Source organism: Haemorhous mexicanus, chromosome 3, assembly GCF_027477595.1.
Source record: "Haemorhous mexicanus isolate bHaeMex1 chromosome 3, bHaeMex1.pri, whole genome shotgun sequence".
Taxonomy (NCBI): Eukaryota; Metazoa; Chordata; class Aves; order Passeriformes; family Fringillidae; genus Haemorhous; species Haemorhous mexicanus.
Genome location: NC_082343.1, coordinates 89,075,737 through 89,092,004, shown reverse-complemented (window position 1 = coordinate 89,092,004; position 16,268 = coordinate 89,075,737). Strand labels below are relative to the sequence as shown.

General features: G+C 40.0%; 1 long non-coding RNA gene across 3 annotated transcripts in view; it reads right to left on the bottom strand.

Moving 5' to 3' along the window:
• Positions 1–16,268, bottom strand: part of LOC132325390 (uncharacterized) — a 31,938-nt gene that overhangs the window by 14,947 nt on the left and 723 nt on the right. Inside the window, exons 2-3 of one of the 3 annotated variants that reach the window (XR_009485931.1) lie at positions 6,717–6,754; positions 5,662–5,838 (exon numbers count right to left, since the gene is read on the bottom strand). This is a non-coding gene — a long non-coding RNA (uncharacterized LOC132325390). Of the gene's footprint in view, positions 1–93; positions 5,623–5,661; positions 16,074–16,268 lie in introns of those variants that run through there. The other 2 variants (XR_009485930.1, XR_009485932.1) reach the window with 2 other exon arrangements.

Sequence of the window (16,268 nt, the reverse complement as noted above, 5' to 3'; positions counted from 1 at the left end):
GAAGGTAAAATGGGATTTATTATTTATTATTTATTTATCATTATTATTTATGGTTCCTTCTTAAGAATTGAAATCTCAAAAAGGTGTCTGTACCCGCTGCTGTTTCAGGAGATGTGCTGCATCATCTTGTCCCCTCGCTCAGGAAGACCTCTGGTGGGAGAGCAACTGTCAGAGAGAGGCTGAATGACACTGAACAGGTGCAGGAGGCAGCAAATGTGCATTTGGGCAGCTGACCACCAGATGGTCCTTCCTATAAAACTGTAGAGAACTGTGGATAATGCTGGGCTCCACAAACCCTGTGTGAGGGGAAAAAACCAAAAACCAGAATGCTCAGTGCAGGATTTGTGCAGCTACTGTGGTTCTTCAAAGGAAGCCAGAAAGCAAAACAGCACAGGTATGCAAGGAAAGAAGTATTTCCATTTTGCCATGTTACTAAAATAAGGATGGCTGGAGAATGAGGTGACCAGTAGTGTGCTGTGTTATGGAGGGGGGGGGAGGAGAGGCAGGAGTAGGCTTCTCCACATGAACTGCACCAGGCCTGGGCTTAACCTGGATCCTGGTCTCTGTTTCTGGAATCTTTCCTTCTATCCTTGCATGTCAAGGTCACTGTAAGACCTAACTGATCTTTTATTATAGCCTTTTCCTTGTTGCAGCAAGTCCTGCAGGACTGGTCTGACTGGGGTTCCTGCACTTCAGAAAACCCCAGCTGACCAAGGAAGCCCCTCAGTATGTCCATCAGCAGGTCCCTCCTTATGTACCTCCTTTAGCCCAAAATGTATTGAACCCTTGAACTGGCAGCTTGTGGAGACAGGCAAATACTTGTCCCTCACTAAGAAGAATGTCCCTGACCTGCAGTGCTGCTGCATAACTTTTATGTCTGGTCATCAGCAGAAAATGGAAAACTTAGTCATTTATTTTATACCATAATAGAAATGTTAGTTCTTAGCTCTTTTTTTGTGTTCTTCTATCTCTGCTTTGACATGATTCCAATATTTTTTCCTGTCACAGAAGTGTGGGGGGTTTTTTTCAGTTTATGGTAACAAAAAAATGGTTATGTTCTTTCAGATTATGTTGAAACAGGACTGATGGCAGGGTAGGATTTATGATGGTGCTGGCATTAGTTTAGACCACAGTGACACTGGGAAACATGGTGTTCGTTTGTTATCTCTGAGTAAAAGAAAGAACAATTCCTTCTGGCCTTTAGAAAAAAACTAATGTATTATGCAGCTTGCTTCATTATCTCTTGATTGCTGGGAGAGAATTTTTAAGGTGGGGATCAGAAATTTGGCACGAAATTCCCCTTAACATTTTGAGCTGCCTCATCTGTAGGAAATTCTCATTCAGCCTAATTTGGGAATAGCAGCCCAAATTTCACTTTGTAGTCTGCAGAACCCTTTCTATCTGCAGTACTTCAACAGCCAGACACATTTATAAAACTTAGGGAGTGGTCTGGATGTCAGTGTTCTGGACACACAACAAACATTTCTTTAAGCCTGTGTCTTGCCCATTTTTAGTTTTGTTTTTTAAGAGTTAGGCTGTCTCCAAGGAAGTTGCCTCCTCAGAAGCAGTTTTAGCATGAATATGCTGCTTTTCTAAATTCAAGGACAAGACCTGGATTTACTGTAGATTCTGGGAAGGGTTCAGCGTGTTGGAGACTGACCACTGATGCCTTGGTAATTTGTTGGCACTGATTGGCATGCAGGGCTCTTCCCTAGTCCATGAGCAGTAGAACACACTGCAGTGCTTTCCTGGTGGCACACAGGAAGAGCAGGTTCTGTGGGAAGGCAGTCAGCTGAGTTGCCTGTGGACAGTAAGGCATGGACAGTGACCCAGCATGTAGCTGTCACAGACCCCTCTCACACACCCTCTATGCTGCATCCAATCACAAATTCATCCTTTCCCATCCCCTCACTCCCAGTACTTTCAGCTCTTTTACATCATTTCCTTGGCTACAGGCTGGGCAAACCAAAGCAGCTGCAGAGTGTGTGGGTGACCCTGCTTTCCCGCTGCCCCATGCAGATGCAGGATAACCCACAGGCTTGCTTAACAGCGTCCCAGCTTTGTCTTCTCAGGGCAGGTGGGCTCTGCAGGCTGCTAAGCTCCTGTTGTCCTGCCAGACGCCATAGAGGCAGCAGTCTGAACTCTCAGCATTTCCTGCTGAGTGCTAATCATGGGGTTCTCCTCTCTGCTCAATAGATGTGTGTTGTGCCTCTGCATGGAAGGAAACTGCCTCCCACGCAGGGCTGAAAATGAAAATTGTAACTGTTTCTAGAACATGAATATCTACATACATTTACATATCCTTATTCACACAGATATATGTACACACACACCCTTAATACAGAATCATTTGCCAATTTCATCCATGTGTGGGAGGTTGACACTTTATGAAACTGTTTCACAATGCATCAAAACTTCATAAATAACAATTATAATAAAGTGTTTTATGTAGTAAAAGCACAGCTAATACAGCTCCAGTTTCTTTTGGAGTTTGTAAATATTCTATAGAATTTTGAAAACTGAAAAAGTTACAGGCAGATCAAGACTGGTTTAAAAGGTAAATACTAATATCTCTTCTCCACTTCTGAAAAGTTGTTTAGCAAATGCCTATTTTTGAAGCTAATAAAGAGGAATATACCAAACTGTAAAAGAACTGATTGTGTCTGCTAGAACTATGGCCAAAATTCAGCTAGGCCAGCCAGCATCCTTCATCTGACAAAGGTATCACCAAGTGCTTTGGTAGAAATCCTCTCAGAAAAGACTGTGGAACATCAGTGGGACAATTTTTTATTTCAGTTTACTGTTATCTCTTACTGTGGTCTGACTAAAGTTAAGTTTTAAGTCTATGTAGTTTTTCAACACATTTCTCTTTCAGACCCTCTTTCTTGAGCCGGCCATACATCTCGTACACAAAATAAATTGTCTAGAGACAAGACTAGACAATAGGCATAAATTAACTTTGGAAATCATTTAAGGATCATTTGATCAGCTGCCCCTTTGAAACTCTTTCTAATGGTTGTTTTAATGCTGTAATTAGTCAAGAGGACCTGTAGAGTTTCTAAGTGGGAAAAGAGAGTCAATAAAAAGATAAAAATAATTAAAGAAAGTAATTAATAGAGGAAATTTAAGATAGTAGAGACCTGAACAGCTGTACTTTTCTAGTGATTTTATTGTATGTGAGACTGAATCCAGTGTGAATAAAGATGTATTTTTTCCTCATTTCAAATATTCAGTTGAAGCCACAAGAAGGCATGTTGGGTATTTCTCATTTGTATTAACAACATCTTTATGCTCTTAGAGTAGTGGGAGAAGAAAACTTGAAATGCTGCCAGATGCAATTGCTCAGTGGAGAAATCTCGCTGAGTGTATCTTGCTTAGTTCTGTTTTCAAAATTTACATTTAGAAGTGAATCCTTGCCTTTTCACCTGAAATTCTAATAGGATCAGTATATCATTTCTGTGATCTGTATCCTGCCTTCTAATTGCATGTGCCAAAACAAGAGGATGGAGGACTGTGTCATTCGTGGTTTCTCCTCAGGTATGCACAATTTGCTGTATCCCTGTCATTAAAAACCAATTCCTGGCCAACTATAGCCCGTATGTCTTACTCTTCTTAACCAGTTCAGGCTTGTGCAGCTCCTGTACCTCACGGTGTTTGCTCTACTACTTGTGTTGCTGTTCTGCAATGGCCACAGAACTGGCACAGAATACTTCCTTTGCATCATCAATAAACTATGGGAAGAATTTGGAAAATACATGGAGCCTAATGCTACGTAATCAACGTTCTCTGTGGTCAACAGTGCTCAGAGGCTGCATCATATGAACTAAACCACATCAGTTGTGGCTGAAGTGTTTTTAAGAACTGGAAAAACAAGACTTCAATGAAGTTTATGTATGTGAATGAATTTACTGTAGTTGGCTGGTGGTGGGGAATGCCAGCTACTGCAAGGCATAAGGAATTAGGGTCTGCAGAGGACAGTAGTAATTAAAAAATTCTTTGGAAATATTCTTGTGCACATACCCCTTACTTCCTGAGTAAGAATGAACTCAAATATGATACTTTTGCATATGTCACCCCAAAGTGTACAGCTGTTAATACTCTTGGATGCTAATCTGAGATATTTTTAGAGGCAGAGAAATGCAGATACTGTATGTAGCCTGAGAAAGCACCAGAGCAAAGACAATGAGCTGAAGTCCCACTCTGCTCTCCAGACTGCTGACACTCTTTGTGTGTATTCGTTGTTACATCAACATGTCCCTCAAAGATGAAATAGATATCAGGAGAATTTTAGAGAAATTATTCACCTACACCCTCACAGTAAGAAGAAAGGATTATTTTCATTGCACATATAAGACATTGCAGGCTGAAATAGCTGAAGAGAATCATTGATGAACACAAGCATCCCAGCACACCTAACATCAACAACAATTTGCTCAACTAGACACATCTAAAGAAAATTTGAGATAATGATCTCCAGCCAGGTGAAGGTCAGTTTGTTAGTGAAAGAAGTCTGCTTCTCAGACTCCCTGCCAGTCAACATCTGCAGGCTATTTCATACAGCATAGGGGCTTATGTCAGAAAAAAGTACGTAACTGGGCTCCACCAAAGGCCACAGAGGATGAGAGAAACATGGGAGGAAACCAAGAAGCTGCATGTCTTGGTTAGACTGAGGCGAACAACAAACACGTGCTGTCCTTGAGCAAGTGACCTCTTGAAAAAATGAGCTAACCAACCCCCAGATTTTAACACATTAAACCATGTTTGTCACATTTGGACTGCCTGCAGTATGTGCACACTTAGTCAGTTCCTACACACCTTGCCCAGAGCAAGTACATCTGTGTGTGACCAGAATAAAACTCAGGAGGAGCAATGTTGTCAGTGCTTGTGTGTCACCTTAGGCTCTTTTGGCCACTTTTAAGTGGTTCTTTTCTGTAATACTCGATAGCTTTTACCCTTCCAGGAGATTTTTTTTTTTGGTCAAGGTTTCGTTAACATTAAAATGAGGTTATTTGAAGGAGGAGAAATCCCATTTCTTCTTCATTTAAATTTACTATCGAATTATTTACTTTTGCAATAACAATATTTTTTCATAGTGTCTATGCTATAAGTACAATTTCAACAAATTTCATGTGTGGATGTGGTTTGTCTTTGAAAATTTAAAGGAAAAGAATAGGACTCCTCACAGCAATCATTCAATAATAGCAAAGCCAACCATGTAGATTTCATCCAATATATTTTTCAATGTTTTCCTTCACCCACATTTGTAATAACAAAATACTTTAAAAATATTTACGCTCTAATTTTAGTTTACCAGAAAGGAGCTTTTCCATAGCAGAAAATATTACTCTTTTGTTTTGACCACAGATAAAAAATGGCAGCTTTAGGACTAAACCAGAAGGCTGTATGTCCACCTGTGTAAGCAGCACAGCTAAAGCAAAGCACGTTGAGCACCCAGTGCATGCATTTTCAAGCCCAACTGGTACCCATCCAGTGGGCACCTCTCAGCTGGAGACCAGGTCTGCCGGCTCTTCAGTCTTCACCCCGGTTTTCTCAGGCACAAGAACTTCTAAGAGCTTTCAGCTTAAAAGATATGGAATCTAAGACACATGGGGTATTCAACCTCAGCCAGAAATAGAGTCAGAAGTGGGAAAACCTGCTTACTTTCCAATTCTGCTCTGCTGATGTATATTCCTGGGAGCTTCGATTCCAGGATGAGTCATGCCAGAAATTCTCCTGTAGCTAAGACTTAATCTTAAGGCTGTAGAGGGTCAACAAAGTGAGGCAGCTGCTTTCAAGTTCAGGAAGTGTTTCCTTGAACCTCAAAATCCATACCATCTTCTAAAAATAAATGCAAAGCAGATAGATATTTCAGAAAGAACAAATGAACACCAAGCAAACACTTTCACCTTAATCCAAGCTACAGGGATGCAGGACTTGATGATGAAATGTTATTTAGCAGCACTTCACCTCTGTAAATCTGGTATCACATTAAAAGGAGACCAGTACATTAAGTTCATCATATTAATGGGAAACTAAGCCATTGGAGGTAGAATGACTTGATCAAAACTAGATCTGGGTCTACCTGTATTGGATTAGACCAATTTTATTCAGAAACTATGCTGTCTCTGACTAAGCCACCAGACACATCACAGGAAAGTATAAGAAAACTCATTTACATGTGTTGACAAATCTACTTGGTTACATTACTGTGAGGTGCAGAAGGGAGGCTGATGCAATTGATGAGTTAAATCTTCAATTAAAAAAAAAAAAAGACACAGGAAATTATTATTCTTCCCTTTCATATGATACAAGTGACTTACAGAAATGTGTGCTAGAAAAAAAAATATGAAAAAGCTCAGAATTGTAGTTTTAATAACACTGTCAATGTCATGCGACTCACCCTGAAATTAGAGCCACCTAAAGAGCTTAGTTAATCTGTCACGCCTCTGAAGGCTGCAACCCAAAGGACATGAGGTCTTGTCTTTAAGTGTTGAAATGCAAAGTGAGAAAGTCACCAAAAATATAAGGAACTTGTATAATAGTGACATGGATAAATTTCAGTACTGGAGTGACACCCAGGGAAATTTGCCGCTTGGTTATCTGAGGCTCAGGTAGTGAAATTCAGCTAAAACCAGAGAAAGCTGTGAATTATTGCTTGCAGTGTTTTGACTGTCAGAACTTCAGAATCATCAGGAACACAGAAAAAACATACTTACTGCAGGTCTTGAGAGATTTCATGGAAAACAGCCCCAAACTAGAAATGAAATTAAATGTTTATTAACATCCAAGTGTAATCAAACTAAAAACTACCTCCCATGGAAACAGCTGAGGAAGACACCTCTCCAATAATACCTTTCCATCAGATGTAATTTAAACAAATATTTGGTTTGCATTTTTCCATTGGTTAGAAGTCATACTATCATCATAGTCTCCCCTGAGTGAGTTGAAGGGGTTCAGCTGTCTATTTCAGCATTCTGATTAGGAATTTTTTGGAATAGTGTGTCAAAAGGATGATATTTTACATAGCTGCATGATTACCAGAATTTAAGAACTTTTGTAGTTCAGAAAGATCTAAGGTTTATTAGAACTATAAATTTAAATTAATTGACATTACTTAAAATATGTTACCATTTTATTTTAACCTTAATTGTTGTTAGTTCACTTATTAAGGGCCTCCTGTTAAGGCTAACCACTTTTACTGCCTAGTAAAGACAATACCAGAAGTCTTATCTGGCATTAAAGAGCTGTCATGGACATGAATGCTCTATGCATGAATATTAAAGACAATTCCTATCAGACTATGATAGTAAGAATACATAGAGATAATGGCTGACCTTGGGTGTGTCACTTCAGCTGAAGATTCAGAGATGATCTCAGTCATCAGAGTTGTAAGGACAGCATTGCTTATTACAATTTGTGCTCTAGAGTAATTATCTTCTGCCTAGCCCTAGACTGTTATTAAGTGTGCAGTGTTACATTTAAAAAGAGCTCTGTGTCTAAATTACCCTGTCACACAAAGTATTCATGTGTTATGTAGAATACCTTCTTTCAGTACTCTGCATGTTCCAGGTCATTCCTGCAACTGATCTGATTAATAAAGACCCCGTGTGCATAACATCCAAGAAATGAGCCAGATGTAGCAATGTACTCAAGCTCTTGGTGTGAAGCAGCAGTTGCTACCACACAGTGTAGCTTTTTCTTGCCTTTCCTGCAATAGGAAAATTACACCCCACTCTGTTGTACCATGGGGTCTGTTCTGCGCTTGCTAAGGAAAAGAAATGGTCAGCTCTGCTGCTCCATGCACTTACATCTGCCTTCAAAGGGGCAGGTACTGAAATTTAAATTTAAAAAAAAAAAAAAAAAGCAGTGCTTGCTTGTTAAATGATCCTCTTTAGTAGTCTCAACATTACATATATGATACATTATTTATTTTTTTAGTCTTGAATATCTCTGCTGTCTATTTTGTTCATTATTTTATAGTACTCCATTACAAGCTCCATATTTTTAGGAGACAAATACCACCCGTAAAGGCCTGCAGTGCATGCTGGAAGTATGCATGGGAGTAAAGCCTGAAAATAGACCATCTTTCTGCACTTCAAAGGCCCTAGAATAATCTGGCAGACAAGTGGCATTAAAGAACACAAAATGAAGATTCAGAAGCAAGAAATGAGTTGTGGAAAGTAGATCTTGATATTGCTTTAATACAAGCGTACATTTTGTAGATCATTTTTAGAAATGAGGCATAGGACTTGTCTTGGAGTCTCTAGCAGTCTTTTTTTTATTACTACAAACTGTCTTTAAATCTGCCCTGTGATTCTTACAAGATCAATCTTTTCCCTTTTCTCTCTCTGTGACTTCTGCACCCATTACCTTACTAGACTTTTTGTTCAATAACCTTCTCCTTTGACTTCCTAAATAAAAACATCATTTCATATTCAGTAAATTAAACACATGGCTTTCAATGTATGTCTCAGAACAGTATACTCAAAGAAAAAGAAATATGTTTTCCAGATAAAACATCAGAATGAAATAAACACAGAAACTATATGCCTTTGGGGAGTAAGAAAATACTCCAGGGCTGATTATATTTGCCAGAACACTGAACAAGGACTCATCAGATTGATTAAGTCTGTCATAACAACGAATCACAAAGTTATAAAAGACAAAATTCAATATTCTTTCTAAAGATAGAAGCCTATTTTTAAACTATCAAAATAGTCCTGCATTTAGAAAATCCCTGTTGCTTTTCTGTACAAGTATTTTGAGCAGCACTTCAGTATCAAAGATGCTGTAGTACTAAAAGCAAAGACACTGTAATGGTAATCTTTCTTTTTTACATGATGTGTGTATGTGTGGGCCTGTGTCAGTAAAGGCAAACATGGTGGGAAGGAAAGGGAAAGGGAAAGGGAAAGGGAAAGGGAAAGGGAAAGGGAAAGGGAAAGGGAAAGGGAAAGGGAAAGGGAAAGGGAAAGGGAAAGGGAAAGGGAAAGGGAAAGGGAAGGGGCAAAGGACCAGATGGATTTTGTATGGAGAGAAAAACTGCTCCTGAAAAGCAATGCAGTTATGAGGGAATTTCCACCAAATATTTCCTATTCTGTGAAAATTTGATCTGATCTGAAGAGAATTCCAGAGTCAGCCTAAAGCCAGGAGTAAAAAGTTGAAGCAGACTAGTCACCTGGGAGAAGTCCCAGTCAGATGCCTGTCCAGAGATTTCCTGTTGTCCTGCACATGCTGTGCAGGGCCATGCAACTCTTTGAGAGCTGCAAATTCTTGGAGTCAGAGCTCATAATCTCCTGACATCACACTTCCTGTGCAGTAGAACTGCAAGTTTTGTACAAAACCCAAGGAAAACATCATATCAACCATCACAAGCTTCATGCACTAGAGGCAGAAACACAGGAGATTTTTTTATCTGCCAGATGTAGCCACTGCCCTGGGAACACATCCAAATATGTTTTTCCTCAAGTGATAGATCACAGAGGGACTGAAGGAAGAGCTTATTTTTTTTCTTTTGTACAGCAAATCACTTTTCTCATTTCTTGAGTATCCAGTAGCTGAGGAAAAACGTTTTCCTGCAGATATAAGCTCAGCTTGTGAGTGCTATGGACATTCTTTTCTTGATAAAAGACTCACTGATCACTAAAAATATCAGCTTTTGAAGTAGAAATTATTCTCCTTCAGCATCTCTGGACTGCAGAGACACTCAGAAGCCAGTATGATTTGTTATAACTTTACCCCCTCAGTTTCCCCCAGTGTGAAATTATCTCAAAGGAGAAAAAGTATTTAAAATGTTTGTCCTCAACTTTTCCACTTTTCTGAGGGTGATTCTAAGACAAAAATAGGTAGAATTTGCAGGGAATTTGCTGCAGACCTCCAAACAGGTAAGATATAGCACACAATTATTAATTACTCCTTATCATAAAGGGCACTGACAGGATAAACAGAAATTCATTCACACTAGTATTTAAAGAGTACTGCAGAAAAGAGAAGGAAAATCATAATGTTATAGAGTGAAAAAATAATCTCAAATGCTATATATATCTAGATTCTATTTTGTCTGCAACAGTCTGAAGTTTGCAATTCATCAGTTAATCCTTAACCCACACTGTCTGCAAGTTCCTGACTTCATTGGAGGGAAAAAATGGACTACATGAATCACAGTTCCTATTGTTGAAGAGCTAAAATTAAGATTTGTGAAGATCAAAAACTGTCCTAGCTTTAGTGTCTATCTAGTCATTTACCCATCAACAAAACATTTTTAAGCTTCAAAGACTACCTTTTGCACAGCAGAACATGAAACAGTAATAACAATGGAGTTCAGCTCCCCCTCTTTGTATTTTCTTTTCATATTTTTCCCTAGTGTTTCAAATTTGTGATTTTGCAACTGATTTTACATCCGATCATTGCTCTTCATCTTGGCTAGATATTAATGACTGCTGATACCTAAGGCTGGTATTCTTATCCTCAAAGCCCAACTGAGCCAAGTGCATGACTCACAAAGTTCCATCCAACAGTCTCTCTGTTCAGAAAGCCCAGTCTAAAAATGAGATGAATAGAAATGAGAAGACTCCGACCGAAACATACAAACAGCCCTAAATAACTGAAAATACACCATGAGCTTGGAAAGTGCAAAGCATTTCATTTTAAAGATCGCTTCCATGCTTCCACTGGAACCATATGGAGCTTACATTTCCTTATATTCTACACCTACACTATCCTGCATTATAATTCACATGAGAATATAGTGGCCTAACACATGCACTAGTTCAGAACATAACAGAGCATATTAGCTCTACAGTATGGGTTTTTCTCCCTGAGTTTATACAATTATGACTGACAGCAAAGGTCATTGAAATGTATTTAGTCATCCTTCTATTTAATTTTCAGTTTCCCCTCAGGCACTAATTTATTTATAATTAAAATTCAGATTTACTAATAACTCTCAAGAAAACAAGACTGTTGGTGAAGCATTAGAATTTTTGTCTCAATTTTCAGATCTGCAGTCACATCACAAGCTTTCTATTTCAGTGTATTTCAAATGCTCAGCAGCTATAGAAATTAGGCTGCCTTTTCTAGGATGTTATAATGTCAATAATTCATCTAATACCAGGTCTCTGAATAGAAGTAAAGGAAGAACCAAGAAACTGGAGGAAAGATTTACTGCCTCTAATACCTAATCTCTCAAGTCAAGTTGCTGTACAGAAATTAGAATTCATTGAAAATGCAGCCTCACCTATAAATCTTGGTCCTTTAATAGTTTTTAACTGTCTTAAGAGTGACACTATCACTGTTTGGTTCACTGGCCAGGCAGTAAGGGCTCAAACTGTAGGAACACAACTCATGCCACTCCTGGGGCAAGCCCACAATGCTTATCAACCAGAGTTCCTATAGCAGTGACCCTCCAAGGCTGTCAAACACATCATATTCATTTTGGGGATGGTGAGATATGATCTTGGTACTCCTGTGTACAGGAGTATATTCAACTACAGTTTTGAAAGTCCTGTCCCCAACAACTTTTGCATTGTAAAAGGATTCTTTTTATTACATCAATAGATTCTGTCCTATATAGCTTAGGTTTTATAAAGCATAAATTAATGTATTATGTTCAAATATACATGTAGTTTGTATATTAACATTAAAAAGATTTATCAAGGCACATTTAGAATTGGGCTTTGAAAACGAAACTTTCTGATTCTCCAAGGCTAGGGTTTGTTGTGTTTCGTTGGGGTTTTTTGTTAAAAAATACCGAATCCTTTAATACTATTGAATTTGTTTTCAGGGCTGTATTTTTCTTTTTAAACAAAAAATAAAAATATGTGGAAACTCTTGGTATAGCTGTAGAGTCTTTGATACAGATGTTATTTCATGTAATGTGATGCTACTATGGCTTTCTCCATTTTTATTTTTTTTCTGATTGAAAATACCTGCACTTGAGCTGGGCAGGAATTGTCCTACACAAAGTAAATTGCTGAAAAAATCTCATTAATTAAAACAATGAGAATTCTTTTCTTAAATGTCTCTTACCACTTGGGTAGGAGACAGTCACCCTCTCTACTCTTTATTCTCAAATCAGAGACACAAGCAATCAAGGAAGTCATTCCCTTCCTTTTGACACAGGCCCTTCCAGATGGAAATTCTGCTCACCCCAGTCAGACACCTGTCTGAGAACATGGCAAACCACCTTCACAAATGTGTTTCTCTCCACTGGCCATCAAGGGTAGACAGGGTGACAGGCTCAAAGCTCTTAAGTTTGTGACAGAAACTGTATCTGAAGCATTTGCTGAAACACAGTGGTTACCGTCAGCTTTTCAGATTCTGCCATTCTCTGCCAGCCAAGGATCATTACCTGAGCCCATGGGCTGCCCAGACACTGCAGCATGGGCAGCCAATTTGGAAGAGCCAAGTTTCAGAAACATTACTGATATTTCCATTTTCCAGGAAGTTATATACATATATGCATGTGTGTATATATATATATGTGTGTGTGTGTGTGTATGTGTATGTGTATGTGTGTATGTATGCATATATTTAAGATCTTGGAAATGAAGCACCAAGCTTTCTTATGGATCAGAAATTCTCAACTCAACAACTGTAACTGGAACCCCATTTATTTCTGGAATTTGGTGTTTGAAGATGAGGCATTAGAGAAACACAGCTATTTTAACACCTGCTTTCAATCCAGTTAATAACTTTGCACCTGATACATTCTTTCCCATTAAGTCAAATTTATGCTAATGCTGTCCTGATTAGCAAATACTATTTAAAGCTGGTTTATGGGATGATTTCTGAATAAGGTAGGTGTCTAGATTTGGTGAATTTCAGATTATGAAGTTCACAAACTATCTATAGGTATCTCTGCAAAACAGTGGAATAGCCTGCCGGATGACAGGTAGTGACAATTAGGGAGAGATTTTTCTCATGCTGGGTAAATTTGCTTTTACTAAATACAAAGCAATCTCTAGTATTGAAAACCACAGAACACCAATGTTAAAGTTACTTTATAGAAAATTCAGTTAGCCTCATGAAACTCACTCAGTTCTGAAGATTAAGGTCTTGAAACACAAGGCATGTACTTTAAACAGTTCCAAAACTGGATTGCATAGGCTGTGCACTACAGGGCTTAATGAAAGGCAAAGGAAAGGGCACTGAGCTGACAGGCTCAGCATGACAACTGTGTATCTTCTTTTGAAGGAGCAGCATCTCTGGCCTCTCTGCACTACGTGTCATGGCATGGTGTAGGCAGACCTGAATTCATTCTATAAATCATGCTGCATCCTGAAAAACACATTTTCTTCCTTTTTCCCCCTCTGAAAAATGCTTTTGGCAATAACTTCACATCTACAAAATTCTGCTACTCTTTAGGATGTAGAAAAAGCAGCAAAGGCACAGAAGGGATATATTTTTCTGGGGTTGGCTGTCTCTGCCCCCAGACACGCTTAGGATGGTTCTTGCACGCTGGGCTTCAAAGGATGAGACTGGACGCTAGGTTTTCTCGGTCTTCAGAATTGTTTATTATCTCTTATCTAAAAAGTCCTTTCCCTGCCTGAAGGATCTGACCAGCACGGCAGCCAAAGGCACTCTGCCCACCCCCAAGGCGGCCGCATCTTTTATAACAAAAACTACGTATATCATATTTACATTTTGTCCCCAATACCTATCACCCTCGTCACCAAGTACACCCTCATCCCAGACCAATCCACAAGTGCCAACACCACCCCAGAAGATGGAAGACAGGAAGAAGAAGGAAGAGCCTGGTGGCACGCCCTGATTCCTCCATCTTGTCTCTACAACCCCCCTGTACCAAAACCCCAAAATTTGTGATTCACCCTATAATAATATCTTCCCTTCACCATTTACACCTGAGTGGTTCTCGCAGGTTCCATTTCCTCATACATCGGTGGCACATCTCTAGATGGATCAAAATCAAGCCACCAAGTGCTTTTGGCAACATTCCAGGACTCCCGAGCTCCCCAAGGGTTCTCTCGGTAGCTCTGGACATCAGGAGTGATGTGCTGAGCTCCCACATTTTTGCTGTCCTTCAATTCATTTGTGCTCTGAGGGAAACACCTAATGATGTATTTACAGCATGCTGTTTTCAAAACGTTTGAAAACAGCAAAATATTAAAATATTAATAACCTATCCATCTCACCCCATGGTGAAGCAGGTGATTTCATATTTCTACTACATTACAGAAGCAGAAGTACTTAGAAGGATAATTTTCAGAGTTGAACACTAGAAGCACATCATCATGCTCAACAGTGAGAAGATGACATCCCACATCAATCAAGATATAACATATTGTTTTAAGGCACCAGGGGCAAAAGCACATACTAAACACGACAGTCTGCACAGTTGTGTAGGTTTTTTCAAGCACAGCAACTGGATCAATAGTCACTTTACATGGGAAGCATCACTGTATTTGTTTTAGAATCAGAGAAACTGATGCACATTAAACCAATTGCTTAAAGCTATTTGATACTTTCTGGCAATATGGCAGAGTTTCAGACCATGTAACCTACAGGTCAAGTCTGTGACATAGAAAAGCAACCACTATTTTCTTCTAAAATGGCAATGCTGCTGCTTATCTAACACATGAGAAGCAAGTTCATGTCCTTTTCTCTCTCTACCCATAGCTCTTGCCTTTCTGACAAGCATCCTGGTTCTCAGAGCCCTGGGATAACAGCAAGGAGTAGAATTTCTCTTTCTAGCTGAAGCTGGTTCTCTCTTAAAAAACAAAACAAAACAAAAGGCAGAAAAAAATGGAATAAGTAGCCCACTTTGGGCTAGAAAACAGTTACATGCTTGTAGATAAAGTATTCAGCTAGAAGAAGTCAGTCCTGCTTAATGTCATGTTTAATGTGCTTCAATAATCGAGTCTCTAGGCAAGGGCTGATGGCAAATATCAGGATACAGAAACATTTGTGTTACATACCTTGTGCTGCAGCAAATCTTTGTATTTTGGCACTGTAAGGCAGCTGGAGCTCAACTTTGCCGTGCCATTCTATATTTCTGGTTTTAACCCTTAATGCTTGCTCCGAGCAGGATGCTAAACCCTCTATTAGAATTATGTATTTATACCATATCCTCAGTTTGCAACCTCATACCCAGTAACTCACTGGCCAGGAGACTCCCAGTGTTCAGGCAGACCTTAACTCTATTTAAAGGAAAACTAAACACATTTTCCCATGTTAGGTGCTAGTTTAACTACTAATTAACGTGTAGTATTTTCATTTTTTTCTGTTGCAACTCTTCCACACTTAGGGGATATTTAATTCACTGTTGTCTCTGAGAAAAAGAAAGATACAGAGAATGATTCAGTAATTTAGTGGCTGAGAGGGAAAAGACCTGAATTTCCATCTGCCTCACATAAGCATTTTATAGGCTATATATAGGCTTCAGCTCTTTCCAGAAGGGTTGGATTAAAGGCAAAAAAATGCAGCAAGCTAGAAAAGATCTGACAAAAAGGATGTTACTGGTGAACAGACTCTGTAAGAGAGTACTCAGCAGCAGCAAAGGGACCTGATACAAAATGGAGGAAGGGGACAACAGAGACATGGCATTTTGAGGGCAAAGTGTAATGGTGCAGTCCTGGTCCCAGAAAATCAGCCCGGGCTGTGCTTTTCTGCAGGTACTTTGGATCCAGCTCTGACTTCTCCAGACCATCTCACCACCTACACAAGAGTGGAAAAGCATCGATTTCTTCATTGTGAGGTCTCTGCCGCCTGTAAAGCCTTATTTCTGACAAAAACACGTACTCCTGGAGAAAGTTCAGAGAGCGAGTTCCGGCTATGGCAGTGTCCATTCAATCTAAAGGCTATAAGAGCTTTTTTTTTCCCTCCCCCAGCAGTGGCCTGGAGAAAAAGACAACTGTCCCAAGGACACGGGTGCCCCAATCTCATGGACGCTGCAGGTCCCTTGGCTGGGTTTTGGGGTACTTGCCACCGGTGGGTCGGTATAGACAAGGGCAGGGGTGTCCAATGGCTCGGCTGTGCGTTTCGGGGTGTTTACACAGCTGCAGAGCCACGGTCACCGGGGCACCCCGCACCCCCTCCCGGGTGGGGCGGGGCAGGGCGGGGCGGCGCGCGCACAGGTGCGGCGGCTCGCGCCGGGCCCCGCCCTTGCCCCGGGCACCACCTGGGGGGCGGGGTCACAGGCCGGCGGATGGATACATCACCTGCTATGACCGGGTGACCCCTTATGCCCGGGCACCGCTCCGTGCCCTTCTAAAGCCAGGACGGCGCGTTTTGCTCTTTGGGAAGCGCCGCGT